The sequence below is a fragment of the Macaca mulatta genome, chromosome 15 (assembly GCF_049350105.2).
Source record: "Macaca mulatta isolate MMU2019108-1 chromosome 15, T2T-MMU8v2.0, whole genome shotgun sequence".
Taxonomy (NCBI): domain Eukaryota; kingdom Metazoa; phylum Chordata; class Mammalia; order Primates; family Cercopithecidae; genus Macaca; species Macaca mulatta.
The window spans coordinates 22,734,669-22,746,750 of NC_133420.1; the positions used below are offsets into that span (position 1 = coordinate 22,734,669).

The window sequence follows — 12,082 nt, forward strand, 5'->3', positions numbered from 1 at the left end:
ACATGGAGAAACCCCGTCTCTACTAAAAATACAAAATTAGCCGGGATGGTGGCACGTGCCTGTAATCTCAGCTACTCGGGAGGCTGAGGCAGGAGAACCTCTTAAACCCGGGAGGCGGAGGTTGCGGTGAGCCGAGGTCGCGCCAGTGCACTCCAGCCTGGGCAAAAAGAGCAAAACTCTGTCTCCAAAAAAAAAAAAAAGAAGAAACTAGTGTCTTTATAAATGATTTAGACTGGAATAGTAGATATTCTAATTTATTTTGAGGAAAATAGTATAGCAGTTAGCTAACATTGTTCATAGCTATAAATCGGAAAATATTTATATATTACAACTTACTGTTAGGAGCCCTAGTATAGCATTTTAGATTACTTTTTATGTACTTTTAGCCTGCAAACAAAGTCTCCTTCCTTTATAAGCCTTTTTACTTGACATCTGAAATAAAACACTGACTTCTAGTTCTGTTTTCTCCCTTAACAGGATGTATTACAGAGATTTATTAATTTTATCAGTTTTGGAAACTCAAAGAAACTTGCAGGCAAATGCTTACTTGAAAAATTGCCTGAAGACTTTATATAGTATCCTTAATGAAACACAGTAATTGTCAGTTGTCACAAGGTTGGTGTTGCTGACGAATGCTTGTACATAATAATACAGTCTTCCTAACAGCAGCAGCTTCATAAGAGTCTTAAAGTTTCTAGAAGCAACTTACATTTAAAAATATCTGATTAGGTCTTCCTAATGTAACCTCTCATTAGAGATCCATGGAGACATAAAAAGATGAAAACTTACAATAAATGTGGGGAAACTAATATCTATAGTTAACCTATTTCTGTAATCTGAAATGAATTTCAGCTTATAAGGAAAATGGAAATGGATTTTTAAAATGCAGTTTTCAACTTGCTAATTCTTGCTATTGTGCCTGAAAATTTCAGGTGGGAAAACATTTTGCTTTCTTATCCGTTATCTTAACATCTGGTACAAAAATGCAGATCTTTTTTCACTCTTCACTTCCACCTACAGAAATTGACCTTTCATTCATATTGTATAGCTATTCAAATTTATTAATATGAAGATATTTATTACAGCATTTTTAAAACAGGGAGGCTGGGCACAGTGGGTCACACTTGTAATCCCAGCACTTTGGGAGGCCAAGACGGGCAGATCACTTGAGGTCAGTAGTTCAAGACCAGCCTGCCCAATATGGTGAAACCCCGTTTCTATTAAAAATACAAAAAAAAAAAAAAAAAAAATTAGCTGGCCATGGTGGTGTGCACCTGTAATCCCATCTACTTAGGAGGCTGAGGCAGGAGAATCGCTTGAACCCAGGAGGCAGAGGTTGCGGTGAGCCAAGATTGTGCCACTGCACTCTAGCCTGGGCAGCAGAGCGAGACTCCGTCTCTAAATAAATAAATAAATAAATAAATAAACAAAACAGGGAAAACTAGAAAGAGTATCAATGTTCATCAGGAAGATATTGATTAAATAAGTTGGTCCATTATATACTGCTTTGTACACGGTAACTATTGATATAATTCTCTATGTATTAAAGAAACCGGATATATTCTTAAATTAAATAGACATGTTGCAGGACTTTATATGTAGTTTGATCCCATTGGTGTAAAATAATGGAAAAACTCATGTATATACTTAAATGTGCACAGAGAAAAAAATCATTCTTTGTTGTTTGTTTCTTGAGACAGAGTCTCACCCTCACTCACCCAGGCTGGAGTGCAGTGGGCACGATTATGACTCACTGCAGCCTCGACCTCCAGGGCTCAAGCAATCATCCCATCTCAGCCACCCAAGTAGCTGGGACCATAGGCGCCTGCGACCACACTTGGCTAATTTATTGTGTTTTCTTATAGAGATGGGCTCTCCCTATGTTGCCCAGGTTGGTCTTGAACTCCTGGACTCAAGTGATCCTCCCACCTCAGCCTCCCAAAGTGCTGGGATTATAGGTGTGAGCTACAGCGCCCCGCCAAAATCATTCTTATTGGTGGTGGTTTGTGGGTAATAAAGTTGAAAGGAGAAGCAAGAGAACATTGTTTTTACTTTTTGCTTTATATACTTTACAGTATATTGTTTTCTAAGAGACTTTTATTATTTTCATAATTGAGAAGGAAAGAAACATAAGTTCTCTGTGATAGATTGTTTGTAAAATGATTCCCTTCCCTGAATCCATGCTTGTTACTATTTCTCTCCCACTTTGCCTCTGGGTTGGGCTAATAGATTTGCTTTGGCCAGTGGGACAGTTGCAAACATGATCCAAATACTTGAAAAATGCACATTAGAGCTCGCCTTCTCTTCTGCTGCTCTTAAAACCTTGTAACCAAGCCCCATATAAACAAACCCAACCTGGTCCTGGACATTTGAGAGAAGCCACAGACCACTAGCTGTCTGAGTTGCTTGAGTGAGATCTGACTGAGACTGGCAGAACTGTCCAACTGAACTCAGCTGTAATTGCCTACCCACAGAATGATTAGCGACTACATGGTCTTTGTTTTAAGCTTCTTGAGTTTTGAGGTGGCTTGTTATGCAGCAAAAGTTAATCGATAAAGTCTCCAGTGGTGAGATCAGCACTTGCCCTTCTGCGTTTTTACTGCTTTATGAGATACCCAGATTGCTATTTCTTTCTTTTTCTTTTTTTTTTGGAGACGGAGTCCAGCTCTGTTGCCAGGCTGGAGTGCAGTGGCGTGATCTTGACTCACTACAACCTCCACCTCCCGGGTTCAAGCGATTCTCCTGCCTCTGCCTCCCAAGTAGCTGGGACTACAGATGCGTGCCACCACACCCAGCTAATTTTTTTGTATTTTTAGTAGAGATGGGGTTTCACCATGTTGGCCAGAATGGTCTGCTCTCTTGACCTCGTGATCTGCTCACCTTGGCCTCCGAAAGTGCTGGGATTACAGGTGTGAGCCACCGTGCCCGGCCCCAGTTTACTATTTCTAAAAATTAAGCAGAATGTAAGAGGGGGAGGAAATATTGTCACTGTCACAATGTACATACTGAGAGCTATGAAACCAATGAGTAAAGATCAATTGGCCGGGTATAATAAACTTTCAGAAGATTGTTTTTGGTAATAAAATGCCACAGATCATGGCTTCTGTGAAAGCGCATAAAACTATAAGGAGAGAACAGGCTAAGGTTAAATAAAGCAAGAAAGATGTTCAGGAAAGCAAAAATGCAGTATCAGGATTAAAATTCACATCAAAGACAATAGAGTAAAACTGATACTTAGACAAGATGCTGTGCCTCAGGGTGACGTGACCTCAGACTAATCCTACTGATGCTTCAAAACATTTAGCTAGCGATATTCAGGAAGAACTGGAGATGATCTCTCAGTATCCTGAGAAAATGATAAATACAAAGTCAAGAGAATGAAGATGATACAACTAAAGAAGTACCAATATTTTTGATGGAGAAATCAGAAAAGTTGCAATAGAAAAAATAAAGATGAAATTTTAAAAAACATTCTACAGCATTTGGAAAACATCTAGGTAAGCAGATCAAGAGGACATATTCAGAAAACATGCTGGTTTGAGGGAAAAATTATTTGGAGACACACAGCTGCTGACCAAGAAATAGCTCAAAAGGAAATCGTAAATTAGATGTCATGGTATTACAGGCTTGGTGAACTACCCATGTGCGCTGCACCCAGTTTATCTCAAGAAAAACATTTTAACAAAACGTAGCAGCTTGAGCTAGCCACACTGATAGGCCTTGTTTTGTGGCTTTCTCAATGATGTTTTAAAAGGAAACAGTTTCATTTGAATTATTCCTTTTCTTTTTTTTGAGGTAGAGTCTTGTTGGACTGCAGTGGCGCAATCATGGCTTACTGCAGCTTTGACCTCCTGGGCTCAATTGAGCCTCCCATCTCAGCTCCACGAGTAGCTAGCAGTACAGGCCTGTGCCACCATGCCTGGCTGATTTGTGTATTTTTTGTAGAGACAGGGTTTTGCCATGTTGCCCAGGCTGGGCATGCCCAGGCTCAAGTGATCTGCCCGCCTTGGCCCCTCAAAGTGCTGAGATTGCAGGCATGAGCCACTGCACTGACCTGTTATTTATTTTGATGGCCCCAAAAAATGGGCACAAGAAATTCTTTTTTTTTTTTCTCCTGAGATGGAGTTTCACTCTTGTTGCCCAGGCTGGAGTGCAGTGGCACAATCTCGGCTCACTGCAACCTCTGCCTCCCAGGTTCAAGCAATTCTCCTGCCTCAGCCTCCAAAGTAGCTGGGATTACAGGCGCCCACCACCACACCCGACTAATTTTTTGTGTTTTTAGTAGAGACAGGTTTTCACCATGTTGGCCAGGCTGGTCTCAAATTCCTGACCTCAAATGATCCACCCGCCTCGGTCTCCCAATGTGCTGGTATTACAGGCTTGAGCCACTGCACGTGGCCAAGAAATTCTTCTATAAAACCCTTTCCTTCAGGCAGTTAGATCACTAATAGTCTTAGACAGCCAATGAAACAAATATAATTTCCTTATTTAAGGTGACAAATATGACCAGGAAACAGTCTGGCAAGAAATACACTAAAATATTAAATGGAAATTGGTAGATCATGGGATTGTTCTTTTTCATCTTGTACTTTTTTTTCCTTTTTCTTTTTTTGTAGGGATAGAGTCTTACTATATTGCCCAGGCTGGTCTTGACCTCCTTGGCTCAAATGATACTCTCACTTCAGCCTCCCAAGGAACTGGGACCGTAGGCATGTAGTCCTACCAGGCCTGGCTAATGTGTGTGGTTTTTTTTTTTTTTTTTTTTTTTAATGAGACCGAAGTTTTGCTCTTGTTGCCCAGGGCTGGAGTGCAGTGGTGCGGTCTTCGCTCACTGCAACTTCTGCTTCCCAGGTTCAAGCGATTCTCCTGCGTCAGCCTCCTAAGTAGCTGGGATTACGGGCACCTGCCACCACACCCGGCTAATTTTTGTCTTTTTAGTAGAGACAGGGTTTCACCATATTGGCCAGGATGGTCTGGAACTCCTGACCTCAGGTGATCAGCATGCCTCGGCCTCCCAAACTGCTGGGATTACTCAGGCATGAATTAGTGTGCCTGGCCTGCCTGGATAATTTTTTTTTAAATGTTTTGAAGAGATAAGGTCTCTCCATGTTTCCCAATATGGTCTTGAACTTCTGGGTTCAAATGCTCTTCCCGCCTTAGCCTCGCCAAGTGTTGAGATTGCAGGCATGAGCCATCATGCCCGGCTAATTTTTTCTTAATGTATTTATTTAAAACTTCTTTTTCAAAATAACATATCTATATGCATACATGCACAATTATATGCTTGTAAGTAAATAAAGGAGGACTTTCTCGGAATGAAGATCTAGGTTATTTGGAATAGAAGTGGAGGAGACTTACTCTATACATACCTTTTGTGCTCTTTGAATTTTATACTATATGTATAAATTACCAATTCAAAAAATGAATTAAAATATAACCTCATAATTAAAAACATGAGTTTTACAAGGTGAAATAATATAAAAGGGCTTACACTATGAAGTAGTATTGTCTGAAACATCCCTCTCACCTAGAGTCCTCATTGTTCAGAGGCAATCACTTTTGACTCTTTCTGATTTTAGTTTTCCTGGCATTTACTTTCATTTCTTAAATATACTTTTATCACTCTTTCTTGGTTTATTAATTTATACATTCTCCTTTGATATCCTGCCACAATAAATGAAAATTTCATTTACCTAAAAGCTACTCCTTTCCCTGCCCCATAGAAATAGTAGCAGGAAGGCCAGGCGTGGTGGCTCACGCCTGTCATCCCAGCACTTTGGGAGGTGGAGGCGGGCAGATCACGAGGTCAAGAGATCGAAACCACAGTGAAACCCCGTCTCTACTGAAAATACAAAAAAATTAGCTGGGCGCAGTGGCGGGCACCTGTAGTCCCAGCTACTTGGGAGGCTGAGGCAGGAGAGTGACATGAACCTGGGAGGCGGAGCTTGCGGTGAGCCGAGATCATGCCACTGCACTCCAGCGCCACTGCACTCGACAGAGCAAGGCTCCATCTCAAAAAATAAAAATAATAATAAGCAAACAAATAAATAAATAAATAGTAGCAGGAATAAGAATACTAATAGCAACTAACATTTATTAGTGCTTACTTTATGCCAGGCCTCTTTCAAGTGATTCACACATACCGTCTAATCCCCACCATACCCTCTGAATTTACGTTACCACTGTTCTCGGTTTTCCCGTTATTCAATTTATTTTATTTATTTATTTTTAAGACAGGGACTCCCTTTGTTGCCCAGGCTGGAGTGCAGTGGTGCAATGATGGCTCATTGCAGCCTCAACCTCCTGAGCTGAAGCAGTCATCCCCCCTCAGCCCCCAGAGTAGCTGGGACTACAAGCATGCCCCTGGCTAATTTCTTTTTAAAGTAAAAACAAGTTTATTAGAGAAGTAAAGAAAGAAAAGAATGGCTACTCTGTAGGCAGAGCAGCCCCGAGGGCTGCTGTTTGGCTAATTTTAAAATTTTTTTGTAGAGACAGCATCTCACTTTTTTGACCATGCTGGTCTCGAACTCCTGGCCTCAAATGATCCTCCTGACTTGGCCTCCCAAAGTGCTAGGATTGCAGGCTTGAGTCACTGTGCCTGGCCCATTATTCATTTTATTAGTCATATTGTCAGCTACCGGCAGCACACTTTTTAAATGCTAATCATAGATGATAGTATTGTCTAATTTTTTTGTGTTTTTACTAGGTGCTGTATATTGTTCTCAGCTCCTTACCTGTATTAACTCACTAACTCTTGTCATCAAACCGATGGTCTAGGCTCTATTATTATTATTCCCATTTTATAAATGAGGAACTAAGGCATAAAGTTTACTCTGTGTAAGATTGGGTAGACAATTAGTGGTACCAAGCCAGCCTGACTTCAAAACCCAGTCCTTTAACCCATCCATACACCGTGTTGATGGTGTCCCTTTGATTCCATTTTGTAAGGTAAATTTTCATTCCCACTACTTTCATCATCTTTTCTATTTTTTCTTTGTTTTCTTTGTTTCCTTCCTTCCTTCCTTTCTTTCCTTCCTTCCTTCCTTCCTTCCTTTTTTTCTTTCTTGTCTTTCTTTCTTGTCTTTCTTTCTTTCTTTGATAGAGTCTCACTCTGTTGCCTAGGCTGGAGCACAGTGGTGTCATCACAGCTCACTGCAGCCCCGACTTCCTGGACTCTAACGATTCTCCTGCCTCAGCCTCCAAGTAGCTGGGACCACAGGTGCATGCCACCACACCTGGCTATTTTTTTTCATTTTTGCTAGAGACAGGGGTCTTACTTTGTTGCCCTGGCTGGTCTTGAACTCCTGGGTTCAAGCAGTCCTCCCATCTCAGCCTCCCAAAGTGCTGGGATTACAAGCATGAGCCACCACACCCAGCCTCTCTTCTTTTCTCATGCTTAGTTTTGGTCAGTTATAACTTCATGTTTTTATTTCACGGAACATAAAATTTATTTACCATTCTATAATCATAGTTAAATATTTTGTGTTTGATCTATACATGGATTCTAAAAGTTGAAAACAGATAATAAACAACATTTTGACATATAACTATGTAAATATTGTACATAGCAAAGCCAGGAATTGAGAAATGATCTTCCCTTCTCTGTAGTTCCAGTGTATATCATAAATGAATTCATCCTTATATTCACATTCAGATGGATCACTCTTTTTTACACTATTTGTTTTGGGGGTTGGTTGGTTTGTTTTGAGACAGGTCTTGCTATGTTGCCCATCCTAGAGTACAGTGGCATGATCACAGCTCACTGCAGACTTGATCTTCAGGCTCAATGAATCCTCCCATCTCAGCCTCCTGAGTAACTGGGACTACAGGTGTGGCCACTACACCTGGCTAATTTATTTTTTATTTTTTATTTTTATTTTTGTAGAGACTGTGTTTTGCCATGTTGTCCAGCCTGGACTCGAACTCCTAGGCTCGAGCTGTCTGCCTGCCTAGGCCTCCCAAAGTGCTGGGACTACAGACAGGAGCTGCTGTACCCTGCCCTGTTTTTCTTTTGTAAACTCTCTGGGTTGAGTCCTTTCACATGTGGTTCCTTTCTCATGTTTTCCAGGTTCCAGCTTTCTTCACTCTTTTATATGGAAAGCACTAGGCTGGACATTTGCAGTTTGCCCTTCCAGGTCTACTTTTTTGCTTCTTCTCCTTCCCTGGGAGACTAACCTTTGTAGGCTGCTCCAACTGATACTTTTGCCCTCTGTCTTCCAGTTGGGCTCCACCAATGGAAAGGGTCAGCAGGAAGTTGGAGGGCAGGAGTAGAGTGAGCACAGATGTGGATTTCGCCAGCTCCCTCCCTTAAGTTTTGGGAACTGCCCGTTCCCCCTGCTGCACCAGGCCTAAGGGATAGTAACTTAGCCACAGGTCCTTCAAGTGTTCCTTGTTGGTTTCCCTTGACTCTATTCACATCTTTGTAGCCTCTTTGTTAAACTCTTCCCAGTGACCCACTTGGTGGGTCATCTTTTTCCCGCCAGGATTTTGATTAGTGGGAAGTAATAATATTGATATTTCTTCATCTAATAATGATATTTCTTCATCAAGTGTTGTTCTTTCAGAAGTTTCTTGAAATCTCTCATCTACTGATTGTCTCCCTCTCTTTATTTCTGTATGGAGCCTCGAGAGAGAAGATAAAATTACATGCTCAGTCCATCATGTATTGCTTTTTTAATTATATTACTCTTTTTAAAAAGAACATCTTTATTGGGGTATTCAAATATCTTATAAGTTACCTTTAGGAAGTATACAACTCAGTGGTTTTTAGTATCCTCACAGGTTATGTGCAGTCAATTTTAGAACACAGTTTAGTCACTACAGTCAATTTTAGAACATTCATTATCCCCAAAAGAACCCTGTACCCATTAGCAGTTATTATCTTTACTTTTTAAATGTGGGAAATAAACCTACATAAAAGGACCAGAAAAACGTGATGCTCTTGAGCTGTATAAACTGACTCCAGCCTACCTGTTATGCCTTATTTTCTTTGTTGTTGTTATGCCTTATTTTCTACTAGTTCCATAATACATCATTTATTTAATTCAGGCTATTTTCCTACTTGTGCTACAAAGTGTTATTAACTTATAATTGTCAGTTTTCTAGACTCCTTATTACTTTTATTCAGTGCCATGTAATTTAGTATTTATTTGCAGTTTTTTCTACATATGTGATCATATTTTCTGTCTATTAAACCAATGATCCTATTAATTGAATAGATCACTTTTCACATTACTTTATATGGCCTTCATAATTCTTAGCACTTGATAGAATAATATTAGTAGACTGGGCGCAGTGGCTCATAACCTGTAATCCCAATACTTTGGGAGGCCAAGGTGGGTGGATCACCTGAGGTCAGGAGTTCAAGACCAGCCTGGCCAACATGGTGAAACCCCTTCTCTACTTAAAAAATACAAAAATTAACCGGGCATGGTGACGGGCACCTGTAATCCCAGCTACTTTGGAGGCTGAGGTAGGAGAATTGCTTGAACCCAGGAGGCGGAGGTTGCAGTGAGCTGAGATAGCACCACTGCACTCCAGCCTGCGCAACAGAGTGAGACTCCATCTCAAAAAACAAACAAACAAAAACAGCATAATATTAGTAATCAGGTTTTCTTCTTCCATTGAGTGTCTTCACAATACACCTTGCCTAACAGCAAGGTAGGCGACACCAATAGCAAGATATCCCGATGGTGCAAAAGGAAAGCTACCCAGAGGCTGGGCATGGCGGCTCATGCCTGTAATCCCAGCACTTTAGGAGGCCGAGGCAGGTGGATCACCTAAGGTCAGGAGTTCAAGACCAGCCTGACCAACATGGCGAAACCCTGTCTCTACTAAAAATACAAAAATTAGCCGTGCATGGTGGCATGTGCTTGTAGTCCTAGCTACGCAGAAGGCTGTGGCAGGAGAATCACTTGAACCCAGGAAGTGGAGGTTGCAGTAAGCTGAGATCATGCCACTGCACTCCAGCCTAGTGACAGATAGAGACTCCGTCTCAAAAAATAAATAAATAAATAAAATAAAATAAAATAAAATTCATTTTACTACTCAACATTTGAGTGTTTTCTCTGTTTTAAATATTTCTGTAGACGTTTTAGTTATAGGGATCAATATAAATACAGCCTGTACTTCTTTTCTTAATTGAAAATAGTGCTAGTGGTGGTCATAGGGGTACTGATTTAGACAGAGTTGAATTAGCACAACAAAGGTAGACAGAAAAACTCAGAGAAAGGGGTAGGGGTCCCAGAAAGAAAAACATGTATTTTACCTGGTAACCCTAAATAGAAGAGACTGGCTCTAAATTGTTCATCTGTGAATCTGCTGATGGTACCTAGGGGTCATTGTACTGTTCTCTCTACTTTTGTGTATGTTTGAAATTTTCCATCATAAAAAAATTAAAAGATACAACTTTAAAAATCGATACCTTTCACAAAAACAATGAAAATTTGAGACCTTATGGTAATATGAACCAGGAAATATAGGACCTTTATGGAAAGAGTTAAAAATGTATTTAATGACAATGTTTGTACCATAAATGGAAAGAAATGCTATTGACAAAATTAGAAAAAATACAAATTCCCCAAATTGATCTCTAGATTTATTCGCTTACCACTAAATTCAATGAATGTGTTGCTCCTTTTTTTTTTTTTTTTAATTAACTTCAATAGTACAAATCTTGTGAAATGTAGTTGACTCTTTATAATTTGATTCAAGTTAGCTCCATGTACCAATAGCCATACCCTAAATTCTTTGAGACACGTCTGTCTTCTAGACTTTATTAGAGATACCTTGAGTTTATCATGTTTCTACAAGACAGCCAAATTCTTAAATACCTTTCCCGAATCTATTTTGTCCCACTGAAGAAAGGTACTTGGGGCCATCTTCTATCTGTTCACAGACTTTAATGAAGAAGTTTTGCCCTTGAAAATGAGGCTGAATTGTAATTGGCATTTATGGGTGGCATTTCTCAATTATATCTTTTACAGTTATGCATTAGTAATTGTTGTATCATTCAGTCTTGTAAGTTCTTGAATTTCTGAATTTTCTCTTTTTCTTTTCAACTCCGCTTGCAGCTAATTCTTTTCTGAGTCCATCTTTTTCTCCCAGTATTTTAAGTGTAGCCAATAGCATCCAGGGCTAGCAACATACTGTTTCCCAACCTCTGTGTATAAATCAGCAAGTTCATTAATCATATTATCTGCTTTCTCAGTTTTCTCAGGCAAATGCAGTGTTACCATTGCATTAGATAGGTCATCATTGTTTCCAGCCTTCAGTAACAGTTACTTGCTACTCAGTCGCAGTTGCAGGTGTCACGTATGTTACATGTTTGTTATGGCGATAACCTACTCCTGTTAACAGTTTCTGGACTAGCTTTTCCTAAGTAAGGCTGCTGTAACAACCCTCACATTGTATGTAGTGCCTTCCTACAGTAGAGAGATATTTCTAGCTCCCATGTTAGCTACAAGTTGTCTGTGGTTTTGGGGCTCTGTTAAATGTGTCTTAGTGTTCCAGACTGAGGAACAGCCCTGTCTTTGTCTTAGGTCAGAGGGAAAATTGAAAATGCCGAAACACTCAGTGCTCTTCATCTTCTCGTGAGATATGATATAAATAACTTACAATTATATTTCATTAGCCAAAGTAAGTTAATATGGCCAGGCCCAATGTTTGTATGGTAGGGAGTATTTGCCTCTCAAAGACTGTGCTATAGGCCGGGCACGGTGGCTCAAGCCTATAATCCCAGCACTTTGGGAGGCCGAGATGGGCGGATCACGAGGTCAGGAGATCGAAATCATCCTGGCTAACACCGTGAAACCCCGTCTCTACTAAAAAATACGAAGAACTAGCTGGGCGAGGTGGCGGGCGCCTGTAGTCCCAGCTACTTGGGAGGCTGAGGCAGGAGAATGGCGTGAACCCGGGAGGCGGAGCTTGCAGTGAGCCGAGAAGATCGCGCCACTGCACTCCAGGCTGGGTGACACAGCGAGACTCCGTCTCAAAAAAAAAAAAAAAAAAAAAGACTGTGCTATAAGTCACCAGATTCAAGGACAGGGTTGTATATTTATCTTATAGGGAGAGGGTAGAATAG

General features: G+C 40.5%; 1 protein-coding gene across 4 annotated transcripts in view; it reads left to right on the plus strand.

The window, feature by feature from the left end:
* SCAI (suppressor of cancer cell invasion) overlaps nucleotides 1-12,082 on the plus strand; it is a 189,634-nt gene that overhangs the window by 106,341 nt on the left and 71,211 nt on the right. The gene's annotated exons all lie outside the window — the stretch shown is intronic.